The sequence below is a fragment of the Podarcis pityusensis genome (genome assembly GCF_964106645.2).
Source record: "Podarcis pityusensis genome assembly, chromosome: 10".
Classification (NCBI taxonomy): domain Eukaryota; kingdom Metazoa; phylum Chordata; class Lepidosauria; order Squamata; family Lacertidae; genus Podarcis; species Podarcis pityusensis.
In genome coordinates, this window is record NC_138035.1 from 11,005,404 (window position 1) to 11,023,277 (window position 17,874).

General features: G+C 46.5%; 1 long non-coding RNA gene across 2 annotated transcripts; it reads left to right on the forward strand.

Annotated features, from left to right (window-relative positions):
• Positions 1-4,278: 4,278 nt before the first annotated feature.
• Positions 4,279-17,229, forward strand: LOC308486504. Of its 2 annotated transcripts, none has more exons than XR_013991104.1 (4): positions 4,279-4,333; positions 11,680-12,082; positions 15,418-15,552; positions 17,074-17,229. It is a non-coding gene; the product is annotated as an uncharacterized lncRNA (long non-coding RNA). The 2 variants fall into 2 exon arrangements; XR_013991105.1 differs by lacking the exon at positions 4,279-4,333 and adding an exon at positions 4,470-4,670.
• Positions 17,230-17,874: the final 645 nt, after the last annotated feature.

Below are 17,874 nucleotides of genomic sequence, written 5' to 3' on the forward strand. Positions count from 1 at the left end.
AGTCCCATGGACTGCAAGAAGATCAAACCTATCCATTCTGAAGGAAACCAGCCCTGAGTGCTCACTGGAAGGACAGATCGTGAAGCTGAGGCTCCAATACTTTGGCCACCTCATGAGAAGAGAAGACTCCCTGGAAAAGACCCTGATGTTGGGAAAGATGGAGGGCACAAGGAGAAGGGGACGACAGAGGACGAGATGGTTGGACAGTGGTCTCGAAGCTACCAGCCTGAGTTTGAGCAAACTGTGGGAGGCAGTGGAAGACAGGAGTGCCTGGCGTGCTCTGGTCCATGGGGTCACGAAGAGTCAGACACGACTAAACGACTAAACAACAACATGCCTATCACACTTTTAAACTTAAAATCCATTGTTGTATATTGTTTTAAATGTTTGTTTTGCTATTGGGATTGTAGTTCCATTTGTGTTTCTCAAGCTGGTCTCTGACCGTAATAAATTTCATGTCATGTCATGACTGCTCTATGAGTGCAAGGCAAGGCACTGCTAAGCATGGAACCAGCCAAATGGCTCTGGGAAGCGCAAGATCGGGACCACACATCATTTTATATACCTGTACCATGTTTCCTCTATCTCATTTAGAGGAATGGCACCTCCAACAGGCAAGACTAAACATAGCCATTGATAGCTATAGTCTTCCTGAATCAGTCTAATCCTCTTTCAAAGCCCTCCAAGTTGAAGCCGTCTTGTGGGAACAAATTCCATGGTTTAACTCTGTACCTGGTGAGAATGCTTTAAATTTTGCATGTCCTGACTCTTCCAACATCCAATTTCGTTGGATGCCCCTGAGTGCTAGTGTTATGGGTGAGGGAGAAAGCTAGAGGATGTAAGATGAGTCGGTTGACTCAGGTCAACAGACCATCAAGTCCACCATCTTGTTCTCACAGTGGCTGACCAGATGCCTGTGGGAAGCCTGCAATCATCTCTTCACCCACTGTCACCACTCCATCAATCATTTACACGCCTCTTACTCAACTTTTCTCTAAATGGGACAGCACCAGATGTTTAACCATGGTTCATACTCAACCATTGTTGAGTTGAGGCAATCAGAATGGTGCACTGTATTTCCAAAGCGGTTGCACCATAGATTCAAATACTAGCTTAAGACAGTGGTTCGCAATTAGCTAAGTGCTGCGTACCCGTTTTTCAAAAGCCAAGCCATGGACCCCCTACTTTCGAAAATGTCAACATCGTCACAATAGATCTTGCTGTGTGAATAGTGCCACAATACCTGTAATGCGCTCTACGCTAGTAGCCAAAATGTGTGAAAAAGGTAAGATGCAAGGTACTTGGAATCCCATAATACTCTTAGGGCTACCAAGAACCATATACAGTGGAACCTTGGTTCTCAAACACCTTGGTACTTGAGCATTTCAGCTCCTGAACACCAAAAATCCAGAAGTAAGTGTTCCGGTTTTCGAACTTTTTTTGGAAGCCAAACATCCGATGTGGCTGTCGGCTATTGTTTTCGAGACACCTGCGCCAATCGGAAGCCGCACCTTGGTTTTCGAATGTTTCGGAAGTCATACGGACTTCTGGAACAGATTAGGTTCAAGAACCAAGGTACCACTGTATCTACACAAGAAGGGCCTGCAGGATAAGTCCCAAAGTCCACCTAGTCCAGCATGCTGTTCTCATAGTGATCAGCCAGATAGCTCTGGGAAACGCTTAAGCAGGATCTGACTACAACAGTATTCTCCCCACTCCTGATTCCCAGGAATTGAAGGCCCAGGCCCAGTGAGCCCACAGCTAGTGGAGGCTAAGGCATGGAAGATGCGAAAAACTACAGGACAAACACATTGGGGTTAAACAGGCCATAACTTTATTGATTACAGATGGGAGTAGGTTTGGGCGTAGGAATTGGGTGTGTATACTGTACTGAGTCATCCAGCCCATCTGCTGGTTGATTATTTGGCAGGGTCAATCCTGGGTTAATGATCACCCTTTGATGTACCTCAAATTGGGAAATCCCTGCAAGATTGCCATTTTGTGTGTGTGTGCGTGCTGTGGCCCATCAGCCCCCATCTGGGCCTCAGGACAGAAGCATCTCTCCCTTGCCCCTTTAAGGAGGTGCCCCAATTTCTTGGAGGTGCCCTAATTTCCCACCCATCCGTCTTGACTAAGGATCCAACCCAACACCTTAGCTGCCAACAAGTTGTGACAATTGCTGTGAGATAGGCAATTTGTCTGAAGGAGAATTTGTTCCTGGCCCCACATAAAGTGACCAAATATTTCCATAGCAAGTTTACCACATAACATGCAGTATGGGGGGGGGCAGGGGAGGGGGGAATCCAACACTGACTGGGACACAGAGTCCTGGGCATGGCTGGCTTTATAGCCAGAGAGCTGAATGGAGGGGGAAAGTTTTCCCTTTGGTCCACTACCCAAGTCACACCCTCATCTCCCCCACGGAAAAGCTCCAGCAACCTGTGTGGTTGGTGGAGGAGGGTATGACATCATCCTCTGGCCGTGCAGGGAGCAGAAGACCACCCTGGCTTGGCCACAGTCATGCTGAACCACAATCACTGCTCCCTGCCAGGCTGATGGTAAGCTGACCCTGGCATTCAAAGGCATACAGCTTCTGACAGTAGAGGTACCACATAGCCAGTGATGCTGGTAGACAGTGTTAGTCTTACCCTCCAAGAGTCTGTCTAACCTCCTTTTAAAGCCATCCAAGTTGGTGGCCATCACTGCATCTTGTGGGGAAGAGTTCCATAGTTTAACTATGTACAGTGGTACCTTGGTTCTTAAACTTAATCCGTTCCAGAAGTCCGTTCCAAAACCAAAAGCGTTCCAAAACCAAGGCACGCTTTCCCATAGAAAGCAATGCAAAATGGATTAATCCGTTCCAGGCTTTCAAAAACAACCCCTAAAACAGCAATTTAACATGAATCTTACTATCTAACGAGACCATTGATCCATAAAATGAAAGCAATAAACCATGTACTGCAGTCACACAAACAATCAATCGGTAGCTGAACTGGGTTCCACACAATCACAAAAACAAAACAAAAAGAGCCACAAAAACGCAAAATAAAGAGCAAAAACAGACAGACCTCAGTGTAACACTCAAAACAGAATTGTGGCACTCAAAATTGAAGTGTGGCGCTCAAATCGGAAGTGTAACACTCAAAATGGAGCACATTTGGCATCCGAAAAAGGTTTGCAAAAACCAGAACACTTACTTCTGGGTTTGCAGTGTTTGGGTTCCAAGTTGTTTGAGTACCAAGGCGTTTGAGAACCAAGGTACCACTGTACTGCATGAATAAGTCCTGTTCCACTTTCTCTCCAGCGTGCATGATTTTATATCTCATATAAGTTGTTATGTCTGAGCACAACCTTCCAGTAAGCAAGTATCCTGGATCTGATCAAGCAAGATGGTTGAACTGGAAGAACTCATGAAGGGTCTGGGCAGATTTATGGTCCTGGAGACTGGAGTGCCTCAGTATCTCCTGTGGGAACACACAGGAAGAACAACCACAGCGACAGACAAGGGTTGAGGAGGTTGGAAGATGTCCTGGTCTGAGCAGGGAGTTTATCTGGGATACCTAAGTTTGCAGGTCAGTCTGTTGACCACAACACAGTGCTGCTCTCATACGCCTTTGAGTCATTATTATTGCGTAAACAAACTGTGTGGAGAGGAAATCCATCCTTAATGGTCATGGGAGCAGAACTCGTGAGGTAACCCTGAGAAGTAGATGTTCTTTTCCCAGCCTTAGATGTGGGTGGATGCTTCAACCCGTGTTAATTAAAAAAACCCTGCAGAATACAGAATGAGACACCTTTTTTAACTACCTTACACCACCCTCTGGCAAATGGGGAATGTAATTAAACAAATACCACAGAGTAGGTGGCTGTACCAAGCACCTAGATGGTATGGCGTATGTCTGTAGGAGGCAAGAAGCTGAACTATCCTCCCATCTTCAAGAACGCTCAAGAAAAGTGGGTCATGGTGTCTGATCTCAAGGGTCTATGAGGCAATCCGTCATGTGGCCTTGTACACAGGGTCAAAACATACCTGATTTTTAAAAAGGAGAGGGCAGCGTGCAAGTGGCCATCTGGATATTCCACATCCAAGAGACTGTGTTGTTGTTTCTGTTGATATTATTAAATAAATTGTGAATTAATATACAGTATAAGGTAAAGGGACCCCTGACCATTAGGTCCAGTCATGACCGACTCTGGGGTTGCGGCGCTCATCTTGCTTTACTGGCTTAGGGAGCTGGTGTACAGCTTCCGGGTCATGTGGCCAGCATGACTAAGCCACTTCTGGCAAACCAGAGCAGCGCACGGAAACGCTGTTTACCTTCCTGCCAGAGAGGTACCTATTTATCTACTTGTAATTGATGTGCTTTCGAACTGCTAGGTTGGCAGGAAATATACAGTATGGCTTAATGCAAAAAAGGCTTCGAAGCAGTTTACAAAGTTTTATGAACAGTTGTCTTTGAAGGGCCCTTCTACCAGGCTTGGCTAAAGCTGGAATGAGATCTTGCCTAATGGGGTCCATTTTGATGAGTTTCTGAAGACTCTGGAGTGGAAGAAGAAGCCACAGTATTTTCCTTCCAGGCTACATCATGACTGAATCCTCCATTGATTCCCTTTGGCCTGGCCTTGCTGCAAAGAGGGATGAATGGATCCTTTCCTTGACTGGCCAGTAGGTCAGTCCTATGTTTTGTTTTTCCTGAAATCTGGTTTAGCTAAGGCCACATTTGAATGGTTATGTGACCACTTTCAACAACCATGCCTTACCCCCAAAAGATTCTGGGGAGCTGTGGTTTGTTAAGGGTGCTGAGAGTTGTTTGCCCTGTTCCCCCACCCCCAGAGCTACAATTCCCAAAGTGGTTTAGCAATCAAGCCCTCTTTCCCGGGGAACTCTGAAAAGTGAGAGGTGCTGTTGCCACTCCTTAGTAGCAAAAGGAAATGAAAACTAGATCTGATGGCTGGAGATCTCTGATCAGCTCTCCTGCACTTCATTAAAGGGTTAAATGCAACTGCTTGGGTCCTAGAGAGCCAGTGTGGTGTAGTGGTTAAGAGCGGTAGTCTCGTAATCTGGGGAACCGGGTTTGCTTCCCCGCTCCTCCACATGCAGCTGCTGGGTGACTTTGGGCCAGTCACACTTCTCTGAAGTCTCTCAGCCCCACTCACCTCACAGAGTGTTTGTCGTGGGGGAGGAAGGGAAAGGAGAATGTTAGCCGCTTTGAGACTCCTTAAAAGGGAGTGAAAGGCGGGATATCAAATCCAAACTCTTCTTCTTCTTCTTCTTCTTCTTCTTCTTCTTCTTCTTCTTCTTCTTCTTCTTCTTCGTCTTCTTCTTCTTCTTCTTCTTCTTCTTCTTCTTCTTCTTCTTCTTCTTGTCACCACAGGAGGAGACATCCAAGCTTTCCAGTGTGCTTCCTTCCCAGTCTGGTTGATGTTTGTTCCTATTCAATGGTAAACCACAGTTTTTCCCATGGAATGTGGCAGGATTAAAGAAATGCTTCTCAGACCCATGCCTAGACGTTTTGGGATTACCAGACTCATATAAGCGGCTAGCCGAGAAGCTCAGTGTGTGCTGCATCTCTGACCACATGACTCTTACAAGCCTTTCTTGTGTTACCATACCAATAATTTAGGGACCTTCAGCATTTTAACGAACCTAAGTTTTATTGTTTGTGCAATGTTTTCCATACAACATTCAGAAAACATGGGCAATAAAACTTTGCTTAGTTTCAGTGGTGAAAGTCCCTAAATCAGGGGTATAGGAACACAAGAAAGGCTTGTAAGAGCCATGCGGTCTGAGCTGCAAGCAACTAGCTCAAAAGCTCTTCATGCATTGACCTTCTCAGATACGCTGGGGAATAAAGGGTTGATTACCTAATCCCTCCCAAGGTGAGGGAGAGTGACCTAACTAAGCCTGGCAGGACAGCTTACTCTATGGCATTAACCCCTTCATGCATGAATTAGACTGAAACATGTTGGTTATATGAGGCTGGTTATCACTCAGAAGTCTCAGGACAAATGGAAGAAACCACAAACCCAAGACAAGTGTGTCTGAGCCCCAAATCACCCCTCTAAGTCCCTCAAATTTTCCCTCTCCAGACATTCTGTTTGCCCTAGTACAAATCTGTTTTTCTTCTAACGGTAAACAATGGGTTCTGACCCAGGAACAGTCATTGGTCCGTTGTGACCCAGCCTTTCCCATATTCCACTCTAGTGGACTGAGTGGAAGGGTTCTGAATGCTATGATGATCAGAGGAAGGAAGAGTCTTTGTGCCTCGTAGGATACCCAACCACAAACTGGCCAACCACAAACTTAGCCAGTGTCACGGGTAGCAGGAAAGTGGATTTAATAGATCGGTTCTATGCAGTTGTTTTTTTTAAAAAAGGAATAATCTGAGCATTCTATCCATGTTTCAAGTAAAACCCAGGTCTATTCGAATTAACTATCTCAGCACTTTGTGATGCAAAGGTGGGAGGGGGAAGGAGGAAAAGTAGTGATATTATTAATTCATCACAGCAGATGGGCTGTCAATATTACTCAGGTATGGTACATTATTGCGAGCAAGTTAAAAGTAGGTCAGCAGAAGCCAGCAAGCTAAAGAGACTAATAATGCTTTCTGCTGGTAGACATTCATCTACCGCAGGGCTTGTGCTTTATGTGCTGGCATCAACATGAGATAAGAATTTTGATTTGTGGAGTTCGGAGATCACATTTCTACAGGGGGTGGGGAGGGGGAGAAAGAAAATAAAAAGAGGCCGTCTGCTCTTTTCCCCATTGAAACCATTTAGCTCCGTGTTTTTGATAAATGGACAAAGCGAATCCTGCTAAAACTCTGAGATTTATAACAAGAGGGTATTTATATAAAAAAACAAAAAAACTGGGCAGATTTAGAGGTGAAAGGGAGAGTGATCTGTCAGTTTGCAAATCGTATCGGAGGATGCTCGGAGATTTTCCGCCATCTATATTTTTTGAATGATCCGCGTAACAGTGTGATTTGTGGGGCAGGAAGCCAAGCTATATAGGAAGAAGTGGGGTTTTATTGAAGGCATGGGGCTTGAAATAAGTGGATGGGCAGCACAAGGCAATTCTCCTCCTCCCAATATGATCATCAAGAGATTTTGCAAACGGTAGCAAAATCCTTTTAGATGAAAATACCTTCATAGATCAAAGAGGACGAATTTTTGGGGGTGGGGTGGGGATAGGGAAACAATCGGAATGGTACACAGTATTCCAAATGTGGTTGCACCATAGATTTGTGTAATGGCCTAAGATAATGGCAATGTTATTTTCAATTCCTTTCCTAATGATCCCTAGCACGGAATTAATCCTTTTTCACAACTGCCACACACAGGGTTGACATACTGTATTTTTCACTCTATAAGACGCACCAGACCACAAGACGCACTTAGTTTTTGGAGGAGGAAAACAAGAAAAAAAATATTCTGAATCTCAGAAGCCAGAACAGCAAGAGGGATTGCTGCGCAGTGAAAGCAGCAATCCCTCTTGCTGTTCTGGCTTCTGGCTGCGCAGCCTGCATTCGCTCCATAACACACACACACATTTCCCCTTACTTTTTAGGAGGGAAAAAGTGAGTCTTATAGAGCAAAAATTACGGTATTTATCGTGCTGTTCAATGTCTTATCAGCTTTGCATGCAAAAGGTCCCAGGTTAAAACTTCTGTTTCTAGGTGTGTTTGAGAAATTTTTATTTTGTCTGGCCACTTTCCCCAGAAAAAACCGTTCTGAATCAGAAGGAACGTCAGTTGGATTTTCTGCAGATTGATGTTTGCATGTCGAGGTCCCCTAAGCCACCCCTAAATGATTCACAATTCACACATATTTTTTGTTAAAGGTTTTTGGCATAATTTTGGCCACAACTTTATTAAAATACATAAATGTGAGTGGTTGCTTAGGCATTGGTTATGACTATCTGTCCCCACACTCAGGGACAGAACTGACTTCTGGATTCCAGCGAAAGCCAGTAAGGGAAAACCATATTGGGGAGAGCATGGAGCCGGGCACCAGACCCTCACCTCTCCCTGCATGCTCCCGGGGGCTTGCGCAGCCCTAAGCCCCATTCAGGGGTACGGACGAAAGAATGGCAAGCCCCTGGATTCCTTTAATGGAATTCCCTTGCAGCAGCAGCATTGGAGGGGCAGGCACCGCCAATCCATACCCCTCCACCAACCAGTTCCTAAACCAATGCCTAACCGCAACCTTACAAGTTGTGACGATTTGCTACACAGCCAAATGGACAAAATTCCTACCAGGCCCCTGCCCCAAAAGCAGATGACCCCATGACAGGCATAGTAAGGTTAATGCAATAGCCCTAGATTAGGGAGGGTGGGCAAGTGATCCAATGTACGCAGCAAAAGAGCCCAGTCAGTGCTGCCTGACTTGATTTTATAAACTTTGGTCCGTCCCCCTAAATGGCAACACCAAAATTTGCCCTGTAACCCAACCGCCCAATCACTGCGGATGGTCATCCATACTAACCCGCACAGCAACAGAGGGGTGGCCTGTTCAGACCCCACTGCAACACGTGCTCTCTAGGAAGGAGAACACGCTTTGTTGCAATTCTGAAGTAAATGGCAGGTTTTCCCCGGGGAAGCGATGGTTCAAAAGAAAAATCTGAAAGGCCCGTGGCTACAAATCATGGGACAAGCGGAAGTGTGGATGAACCCTCTGTCCCCAGCATCTCTAGGTAGGGCTGGGAGAAACCTTGCCCGAAACCCCTGAGATCTGTTGCCAGTACACAATAGTGAGCTAATGTCATGGTCAGGTCTACGGGCAATCCAAGTCCCTGCTGAGGACATCAGGACCAGGGGCAAGATGGTGGGGTGGGAGCAGGAACGAGAGTCCAGGAGCCAGGGGTCCGAGGTTCAGGAAGCAGGTAGTCACAAAGTCAAGGGTCCAAGGGTCGAGAAGCAAGGAGTCATGAAGTCAAGGGTCTGAGGATCGACAAGCAAGGAGTCACGAAGCCGAGGTCTGAGGATCAGAAAGCAAGAAGCCAAACGCAGCAAGGCAGGAAACGAGTTGCTGTGGCAAAGAGCCGAAGGGAAATGCTGACCTTATATCCCTTCCCTTACTACCAGGTGCAGTTATTTACCAAGCGGCCTCCCCTGTGCAGCCATGCCTTGCCTCTCCAGAGCAAACTTAGGAAGGCCCCAGTCCTGCAAAGTCCTACTGGTCACAGGGCCTGGCTCCTGCATGCACTCCTGACAGCTAAATGGGCAAATGTTCCAACTTGGTATAAGGCAGCTCCCTATGCTCCTGCCAGAAGCTTGTACTCATGCCAATAATAGCCAAAATGTGTGGAAAATATAAGGATCTGGGGATGTACACTGTAAAATAAGTATTGGGCCACCTCAGATGTTACAACTGATGTTGCATTTCAAGGCAAACCTACCCAGTTTGCACGTTACAAAACAATACAAAGAGTGAAACACAGACCTATCCTTTGATGTTTGCACTTCTACAAGTTATGCAATGTGTTTCTACAGCAAAGTAATGTGTACAGATAATCACATTCTGGAACACCGTGTGTGTAGATTGACAAATCGCCCAATGTGCTAGAACACGGCTCCCTATGTTTGTGAAGCATTTCTCTTATGTAAGCCTTACAGCAGCTCTGTGAAGTTGTTGGCATCCAATGGAGGAGTGCGCCTTTGGGGGTGAAGTCAAAACGTTGGAGAGTTACATCGCCTGCTGAGGCTGTAGAGACCAACACAGGAGAGACATGTTTTGTTGCAGCTGGGGCAGATGAAGGTGTCCAGTTGTGTTGCAGCAGATGCACCAGGGCGCTTCTTCTCTCTGCGCTCCTTCCAGCAGCCACTCCTCCTCTGGTCACCTGTCTGTCTCACCTGTGGTCTTCTACAAGGGTTTCCTCCTCTGGTCTCCTGTCTGTCTCACCTGTGGTCTTCTACAAGGGTTTCCTCCTCTGGTCTCCTGTCTGTCTCACCTGTGGTCTTCTACAAGGGTTTCCTCCTCTGGTCACCTGTCTGTCTCACCTGTGGTCTGCTACAAGGGTTTCCTCCCCTGGTCACCTGTCTGTCTCACCTGTGGTCTTCTACAACAGTTTCCCACATGGCAGGGCTGATTCTGCCAGCCTTCATGTCTTGTTCGCAGGAACCTTTGTAACACAGAGTTGGCCTGCCAACGGGCCAAGTGCAAGAAGCCAGCTCCCCATAGAGCACGTCCTTGGGGATCCTGCCATCTTCCATTCTGCAGACATGACCAAGTCAGCTTAGATGTTGCTGAGACAGGGATGCAAAAATGCGGGGAATGTGGGCTTAGGAGAGCACATCTTTGTATGAAACTGTCCTTCCATGTGAAGCCAAACATTTGTGGAGTAGGTCAGTATGACTGTCTGCATGCCCCAGGGGACTGGGGCCAAGTCAGATAGACAACAATTTGGCCAAGGCCAACAATTGCATTCAATTCATGAGCAACACTTGAATTGTGGATTATCTCCTACTTCTACAGTTGCCCTATTGCCTATTTAGCATGCTCTAGATATGTATGTGGGATGCGGGTGGCGCTGTGGTCTAAACTACAGAGCCTAGGGCTTGCCAATCAGAAGGTCAGCGGTTCGAATCCCCGCGACGGGGTGAGCTCCTGTTGTTCGGTCCCAGCTCCTTCCAGCCTAGCAGTTCAAAGCACATCAAAGTGCAAGTAGATTAATAGGTACCGCTCCAGTGGGAAGGTAAACGGCATTTCCGTGCGCTGCTTTGGTTTCACCAGAAGCGGCTTAGTCATGACCCGGAAGCTGTCTGCGGACAAACGCTGGCACCCTTGGCCAGTAAAGCGAGATGAGCGCCGCAATCCCAGAGTCATCCGTGACTGGACCTAATGGTCAGGGGTACCTTTACCTTTAGATATGTACTTATCCTGGCCTATGGCCATAATAAAGATGTACAGTGGACGCTCGGGTTGCGAACATGATCTGTGCGGGATGCACGTTTGCAACCCGCAGTGGCAAGTCTGCGCATGTGCAGGTTGTGATTCGATGCTTCTGTGCATACGCAAAGCGCAATTTAGCACTTCTGTGCATGTGTGACTGCCAAAACCTGGAAGTAACCCGTTCCGGTACTTCTGGGTTTTGGCGGGTCCGTAACCCCCCCAAAAAACGCAACCTGAAGCGTTTGTAACCTGAGGTATGACTGTACAAGTACAAGTAGGGGATTACCTGGTTCACTTGCCTCAAAATCACTTTGCCACCCTTACATCCATATCAGCCAAACCTGGTGCCCTCTGGAGGTTTTGCACCATGACCAATGGCCAGGAAAAATGCAGTTAGAGCCCAACAACATTGGTAGGTCTGCAGGCTGGGGGATCTTACTCCAGATCGATGGGTTCATTCAATAGGACTTCTGGGTGACTGGTTTGTACTCTTGCTTTTCAAATGCAACATCCCTCTCTACATCCCAGGATCACTTTGGGCCAACCAAATCTATGTAAGCCTTTAGATAACTGAAAAAGAAAAATGGGAGAGCAGGAGAAAAATCCAACACAGTGTTTACATTTTTTTCGCCTGTTAGATGGATAAGACTAATAAAAAGAATTTAAGCATCGGGAGCCATTGTTGAATTAGCAAGTCTTTCTTTTTGAAAGTTTTTTTAAAAACCATTATTTTATCATACAGAGAAACTTTGCCTTGTCACTTGATTTCTTTTTCTTTCACAATAGGAAATGGATTGTCATCACATTTGTAAATGGCCATGTCCCTGGAGCACATTATTCTGAAATCACTCCATGAAGAATACAGGAGTTCGCTTATCTGGCTGCATTGAGCGCAGCAATCGAAAGCAGTACACACATTCTGCTTGGGCGGCAATAAAGAGAAGAAGATTGTCTGCCATCCTGTGGAATGTGGGAGCATCTTCTTTTAAAATGCAATTATCTCGTGGGCTTCCCATTCCATACTTACCAACACTGTTCTGCAATGTGTCTTACACTGCTTTTTTACACCCCGCCACAAGTTGGGCATTGGATGTCTGTGTGCTTGAGGGGGGGAGGGGAGGGACAGAGCACCGGATCCTCTTGCAGAAATCCACCTGTGATTCTGAATGAGCAACCAGATGCTGTCAAGGTAGGAAGGAGCTGTAGCTCGATCGGCATTTGCGTGGCAAGTTCCCGCCCCCCCAGTGGAAATAAAGACACATGACACAATTATTAAGGTTAATGGGCTAAATAAGGCCACAACTTTATTGGTTACAGGTGATGAGCGGTATTGGCTTAGGCATTGGTCCTAACCGACTATATCTGACTTCCGCTTGAAGTCCGAGAAGGGTTAACCACCGGTAGGGGGAGTCCTGCTGATGTACATCAGCTAGGAACTCTCTCGGGGTCACCGATTGGGGGCGTGCCTTAGGCCCTCACCTCTATAGGCTTCAGACAGGGTCACGCCCCCTGGAATCCATTATTGGACTACCCTTCAATATGCGGGGCAGGTGATGGCGCTACCTCCCCTCTTCCATCTACAGAGCAATACCAATACCAATGCCTAACCACCAATACCAAGGAAGTCGTGACGATTTGCTACGAGGTAGGCGAAAACCAATGGCTGGTGCCAATTTGCCAAGTGGGAAAAATTCCTACCAGGCCCCTCAATGGCAACCAACCAAGGTCCATAGCAAGGTCAAGGAACAAAAACCTTAAAGGGCAGGAGAGTGGGAAACATGAACAGCTGGTAGGAGGGAAAAGAGGGAGATCCCCGGCCGCGCCTGTGTTAAATAGGGCAGGCCATGCCCGCAAAGCCAGGAGATTGGCTGGCCAGGGAGTGATGTGGCTGGGGATTCCCCCAATCGTGCAGGGGCTGGGCTCCAGCCACCGCACGCGTGGTGGGGGCGTGAAGCCCACAACTCCACCTCCTCTGCAGGGCGGAAGTGGCTTTGGCAAACCGTCTTTTGGACTGAGGATTGGTTTCACACTCAAGTTGTGGAGCTTACTGTAAAAAAATGGTGATTCCTCACCATATGCCCAGTGTAAGGGCCTTTTGTGCAAACTGATGACTACAACGGGGGCATCAGTCCTCATACAGCTTTAAGAATGGGTCTGAAGAAGCCAAATGGAAGTGTGTTGAAGTTGCACTGTCAGGCTTCTGGGAATCCGATCCCTCCCTTGGTGGGTTCCCAAGAATTAGATAAACAAGAGGAGTTTTTACCAAGTCTTTTATTCAATACTCACAGAGAAAGGCTTTGGAAAGTGCCTCTCTTGCAGTAATGGCGTTGCTCCAGGTAAAGCCCCACTCCCTCCGTCTCTCCCATCCCTACATTGGCAGATCTGTGCTTTCGGCCTCTGAGCTTTCTGTTCTCCTACCTGCCTGGTTCTGGGAGAAGGGGGGTGGGTCTGGAATGCTTTCTAAATACACTGAGTCTGTCATCTGTCTCTCTGCTGCCTCTTCTTCTTCTTCTTCTTCTTCTTCTTCTTCTTCTTCTTCTTCTTCTTCTTCTTCTTCTTCCCCTCTGCAGCCTCTGAATTATGACCTTCTGCAAACCGCTGTTGTAAATCTATACTATCTCCTTCTTCTCTGGGAAGTGCAGGAGAAGAGGTGTGGGGGTGTGGGGGTGGGTGTGTCTCCACCATCCCTCCTCAGTCCTGTCCCTGACACTCACTGATTTCAACACCCACCTTTGGTTTAGTGGAGAGTTTTCAACCTTTCCGAGTCCATGGCTCCCTTGACCAACAACATTCTTTCTGTAGGGTATTGTCCAGGGTTTTATTGCTACTGAGGTCAAGATTTAATACTGGAGACGTCAGTTTTGCTGTTATTGACACTAACTTTTCTGTCTTTATTTTTAGATCTTATTATGATTTACATGGGGATTGTTTAATTTTGTTGGCCACATTTTGATGCGTTTTTATTCATTGCTTATGACTACTTCTGATATATTTTTGTAAATATGCAAACCTTTTCATAAGCTGCCTTGAGCATTGTTTAACTATGGAAAGGAGGCATAGAAATAAACAGTGATGGCGGTGATCTATGACGTGTAGGCAGGATCTCTCTTTGTACAGAATCTGGCGATAACATCCTTCAACTATTATTGTTGTTTAGTCGTTTAGTCGTGTCCGACTCTTCGTGACCCCATGGACCAGAGCACGCCAGGCACTCCTGTCTTCCACTGCCTCCCGCAGTTTGGTCAAACTCATGTTAGTAGCTTCAAGAACACTGTCCAACCATCTCGTCCTCTGTCGTCCCCTTCTCCTTGTGCCATCAATCTTTCCCAGCATCAGGGTCTTTTCCAGGGAGTCTTCTCTTCTCATGAGGTGGCCAAAGTCTTGGAGCCTCAGCTTCAGGATCTGTCCTTCCAGTGAGCACTCAGGGCTGATTTCCTTCAGAATGGATAGGTTTGATCTTCTTGCAGTCCGTGGGTCTCTCAAGAGTCTCCTCCAGCACCATAATTCAAAAACATCCATTCTTTGGCGATCAGCCTTCTTTATGGTCCAGCTCTTACTTCCATACATCACTACTGGGAAAACCATAGCTTTAACTATATGGACCTTTGTCGGCAAGATGATGTCTCTGCTTTTTAAGATGCTGTCCAGGTTTGCAGAAAACTCCTTCAACTATAGCGGAATGCATAGACTGGAATTGCAGATCTGTAAAAGCTCCCCCCCTCCATTTAACATTTGTACGGCTGGTTACACAGCGGGAATGAGGAGTCTGAAGATTTACCCTTCTTTGTCCAGTTTATGAGGACTTAAGAGTAGCCTTGTTCAAGGATTCAAATCTATCATGTGAAAGACTGACTGGGCAGTTGATTAGCTTTTTCTTAGGGGACAGTTCCCCTTACATTTCCCCTTTAGAGCAATGCTTTTAAGGTGGAAAGTTTGGGAGGATGGTATGTCAGATTCTTCAAGGGAGCAATTTTCCATTTGATAGAATGCCTATTTTTAATAACTCTTTTTAACCGTGCGATGTATTTTGCTTTGTTTTTATGTATCTCACGCTCCCCACACAACCACCCCAGACTCACCCACCCCCTTCCCCACAATCCCTAAAAGTATCCTAATATTTTAAACAAAAGATTGATATATCTGCCATCCTTTCTTTGAGCAAATAGGGCAGCAGCAACACCATTGATTCAGACTACCAGGCAAATTAGAGAAAGAAAACTCAAGGCTGAGTTTGTCGTCTTGTTTATGAAGAGCATCGTGCTAGTGTCATTCTTTTGAACAGAACCTGATGAATTCTTATCTTGTTTTATTTTCCCCCTCCTGTGTGCATTTATTTATTTCAAACTGTTTATACAAGATAACCGATTATTGGGGGGTTGGAGTGGGGGGAAAGTAAAAGAAAGCCCAGGCTTGCAACTATTTAAATAACGCCGTGTGATTCTGTGTCTTTTCTCCTCACTCTTTCTCTCTCTCTTTTCTCTCTCGCTCTCTTTTCTCAAACAACAAACAATGCAATGAATATAGAGATACCGAACTTCCTATTACGAGTTCAGGAGGAAATGCAGCGCAAGGCCAAATTAATCAGGAATAAAATGAGGCCCGCAATCTCCCTTTCGACATCCACATGACAAATGAGGTGCTCTACGTCTGGTGTCGAAGGTATTCTAAAGTTTTAAAATCAATATGCTGGTCTGTAAAACTGCATCTCCAGGCGGGATAAGGAATACAAACATTGGCGGTGGAAAATGCAAACCCAAGAGAATGTGACAGGCCGCTGGAACTGAAGAAACCCCCATTTCCCCCATTGGTTTCAATGACATTATTTTGTTCAACGTGTGTTTAATTTAGCGATAAAATGCAGGTAGAGCAATGCTAAATTCATACTACCTAGTGCGTGCAGATAAATCCAGGTTAACACTCCTATCCCCAATCCATCTCTGGGAAAACATAAACTAGAGCTCAGTACAGGAATTGAAGTATTTATTTTATTTTATTGTCTCATTCAGCACTGTAGAATTGTTGCTGAAATACTCAGAGATAAAGTTTGGCATTATGGCCCAAATGGCGGTTAGGAAGAAGGCTCCAGAAGGTTCTCTTTGGGTGTATAGGAGACGTGTCTCCTAAAAGATGTCTGTGTTGCCAAGTTGCAAGCGTACACAAGTAAAATGAAGTGCATTTGACTGCACTTCTGTAGTTTTTGAGTTTGAAAGGAAATTGATGTCACACATTATTTTGCACACTGCAGTTCCCTTACGGGGCGGAAGTTCCTGGGAAGCTAGAAATGGGTCAGTCAGTTGTTTCCCTGTGAGGTGAGAGATTTGTGGTACTTCAGACTATCTTCAAGAGGGGCAGCCATCTTAGCTTCTTGCAGCAAACACAACAAAGAGTCTTGGGACACCTTAAAGACTAACAAATTTAGTATGGTATGATATTTCACTGACTGTGATCTTGCTCATCAGACACATGAGGTATTATCCCAAGTTAACTTGTCTCTCTCTGTGTGAAAACCTGCTGTAGTCTAAGCTGTACAGCAGGGGTTCAGGCTAGTGGAGGTTTTCCTCCTCTCTCATAATTCTAAAAACTCAGGATCATCCAAGTTTAATGCCTGTTCCCAGGGAACTCTGGGGAAAAGGCGCATCTTAACAACTCTCAGCACCCTTAGCAAACAACAGTTGCCAAGATCCTTTGGAGAAAGCCAGGACATTTATTGCTTTAAATGTATAGCTCTGGTGACTGTTCAGGACAGACAAAAGAAAGGACAGCCAGTGTGGTGTAGTGGTTAAGAGCGGTAGACTCGTAATCTGGTGAACTGGGTTCGCTTCCCCACTCCTCCACATGCAGCTGCTGGGTGACCTTGGGCCAGTCACACTTCTCTGAAGTCTCTCAGCCCCACTCACCTCACAGAGTGTTTGTTGTGGGGGAGGAAGGGAAAGGAGATTGTTAGCCGCTTTGAGACTCCTTCGGGTAGTGATAAAGCGGGATATCAAATCCAAACTCTTCTTCTTCATGTGGTTAACTATAGAATTTACTCCCATAAGATATAGTGATGACCATCAACGCCTATTGGACAAATTCTTGGCTACGCTCTACCTTCAGAATACCTCTGAATATCAGCTGCTAGAAGCCCAATTGGGGGAAGAATGCTGTTATGCTCAAATCCTGCTTGTGAATTTCCCACAGGCAGCTGGTTGGCCACTTTGAGAAGAGGACTTGATGGTCCATTGGCCTGATCCAGCAGCCAAAGCTTCTTAAGCTTTATGTTCTTCAGACAATCCTGGTTGAGCATTGATTCTTTCAAGGCAGAGGCGGAGGGCCATGGGGGCGGGTCTAGCTGCCCTCAGGGTGCACTGGCAGTAGTGTGCTTCCCAGGGGGTGCACTGGCGCAGGCGCGTGTCCCGGGGGGGTGCGCCAGTGCCGGGGAGCATCCCAGGAGGGCGCCGCCTGGGGTGATTTCACCCCCCTCAGGGAAGGCACCCAGAGTAGGCCGCACCCACCGCACCCACCTTGCTCAGCTACTGTTTCAAGGCAATGGTTGCAAGTGGGTGAAGATTCGGAACCGCTGCCTCAAGGGATTGAATTCAAACGGTACACTGCAAGAACGGGAAGGCCACAGTGCTTTGCAAACCTGACCGACTGCCTCAGGAATGACGGCAGCGGTAACAGCAAGGAGTTGGGCACTGGATGCAAGGCAGGTGATGAGAAACCATTTTAGAGTCCAATTTCATTACAACCTCTTGATGGATTGATGGTGCCCTGGGAGAGTTGCCAAGTTGTTCTGATGCCGGTGGTGGCACCTGTGTTGGAAAAGGTGCATAAATTAAGGAATCAAACAAGCAAGCGAAAAAGGAGAGAGCAAGAGAGAGAGAGAGAGAGAGAGGAAAGTGCTTCACACCCAACCCCTTGGCGTACAGAAATCTAAACAAAAAGATAACAATGGCAATCGGAATACATTAGCCAGTTCACAACGCAGCAAATTTGGGT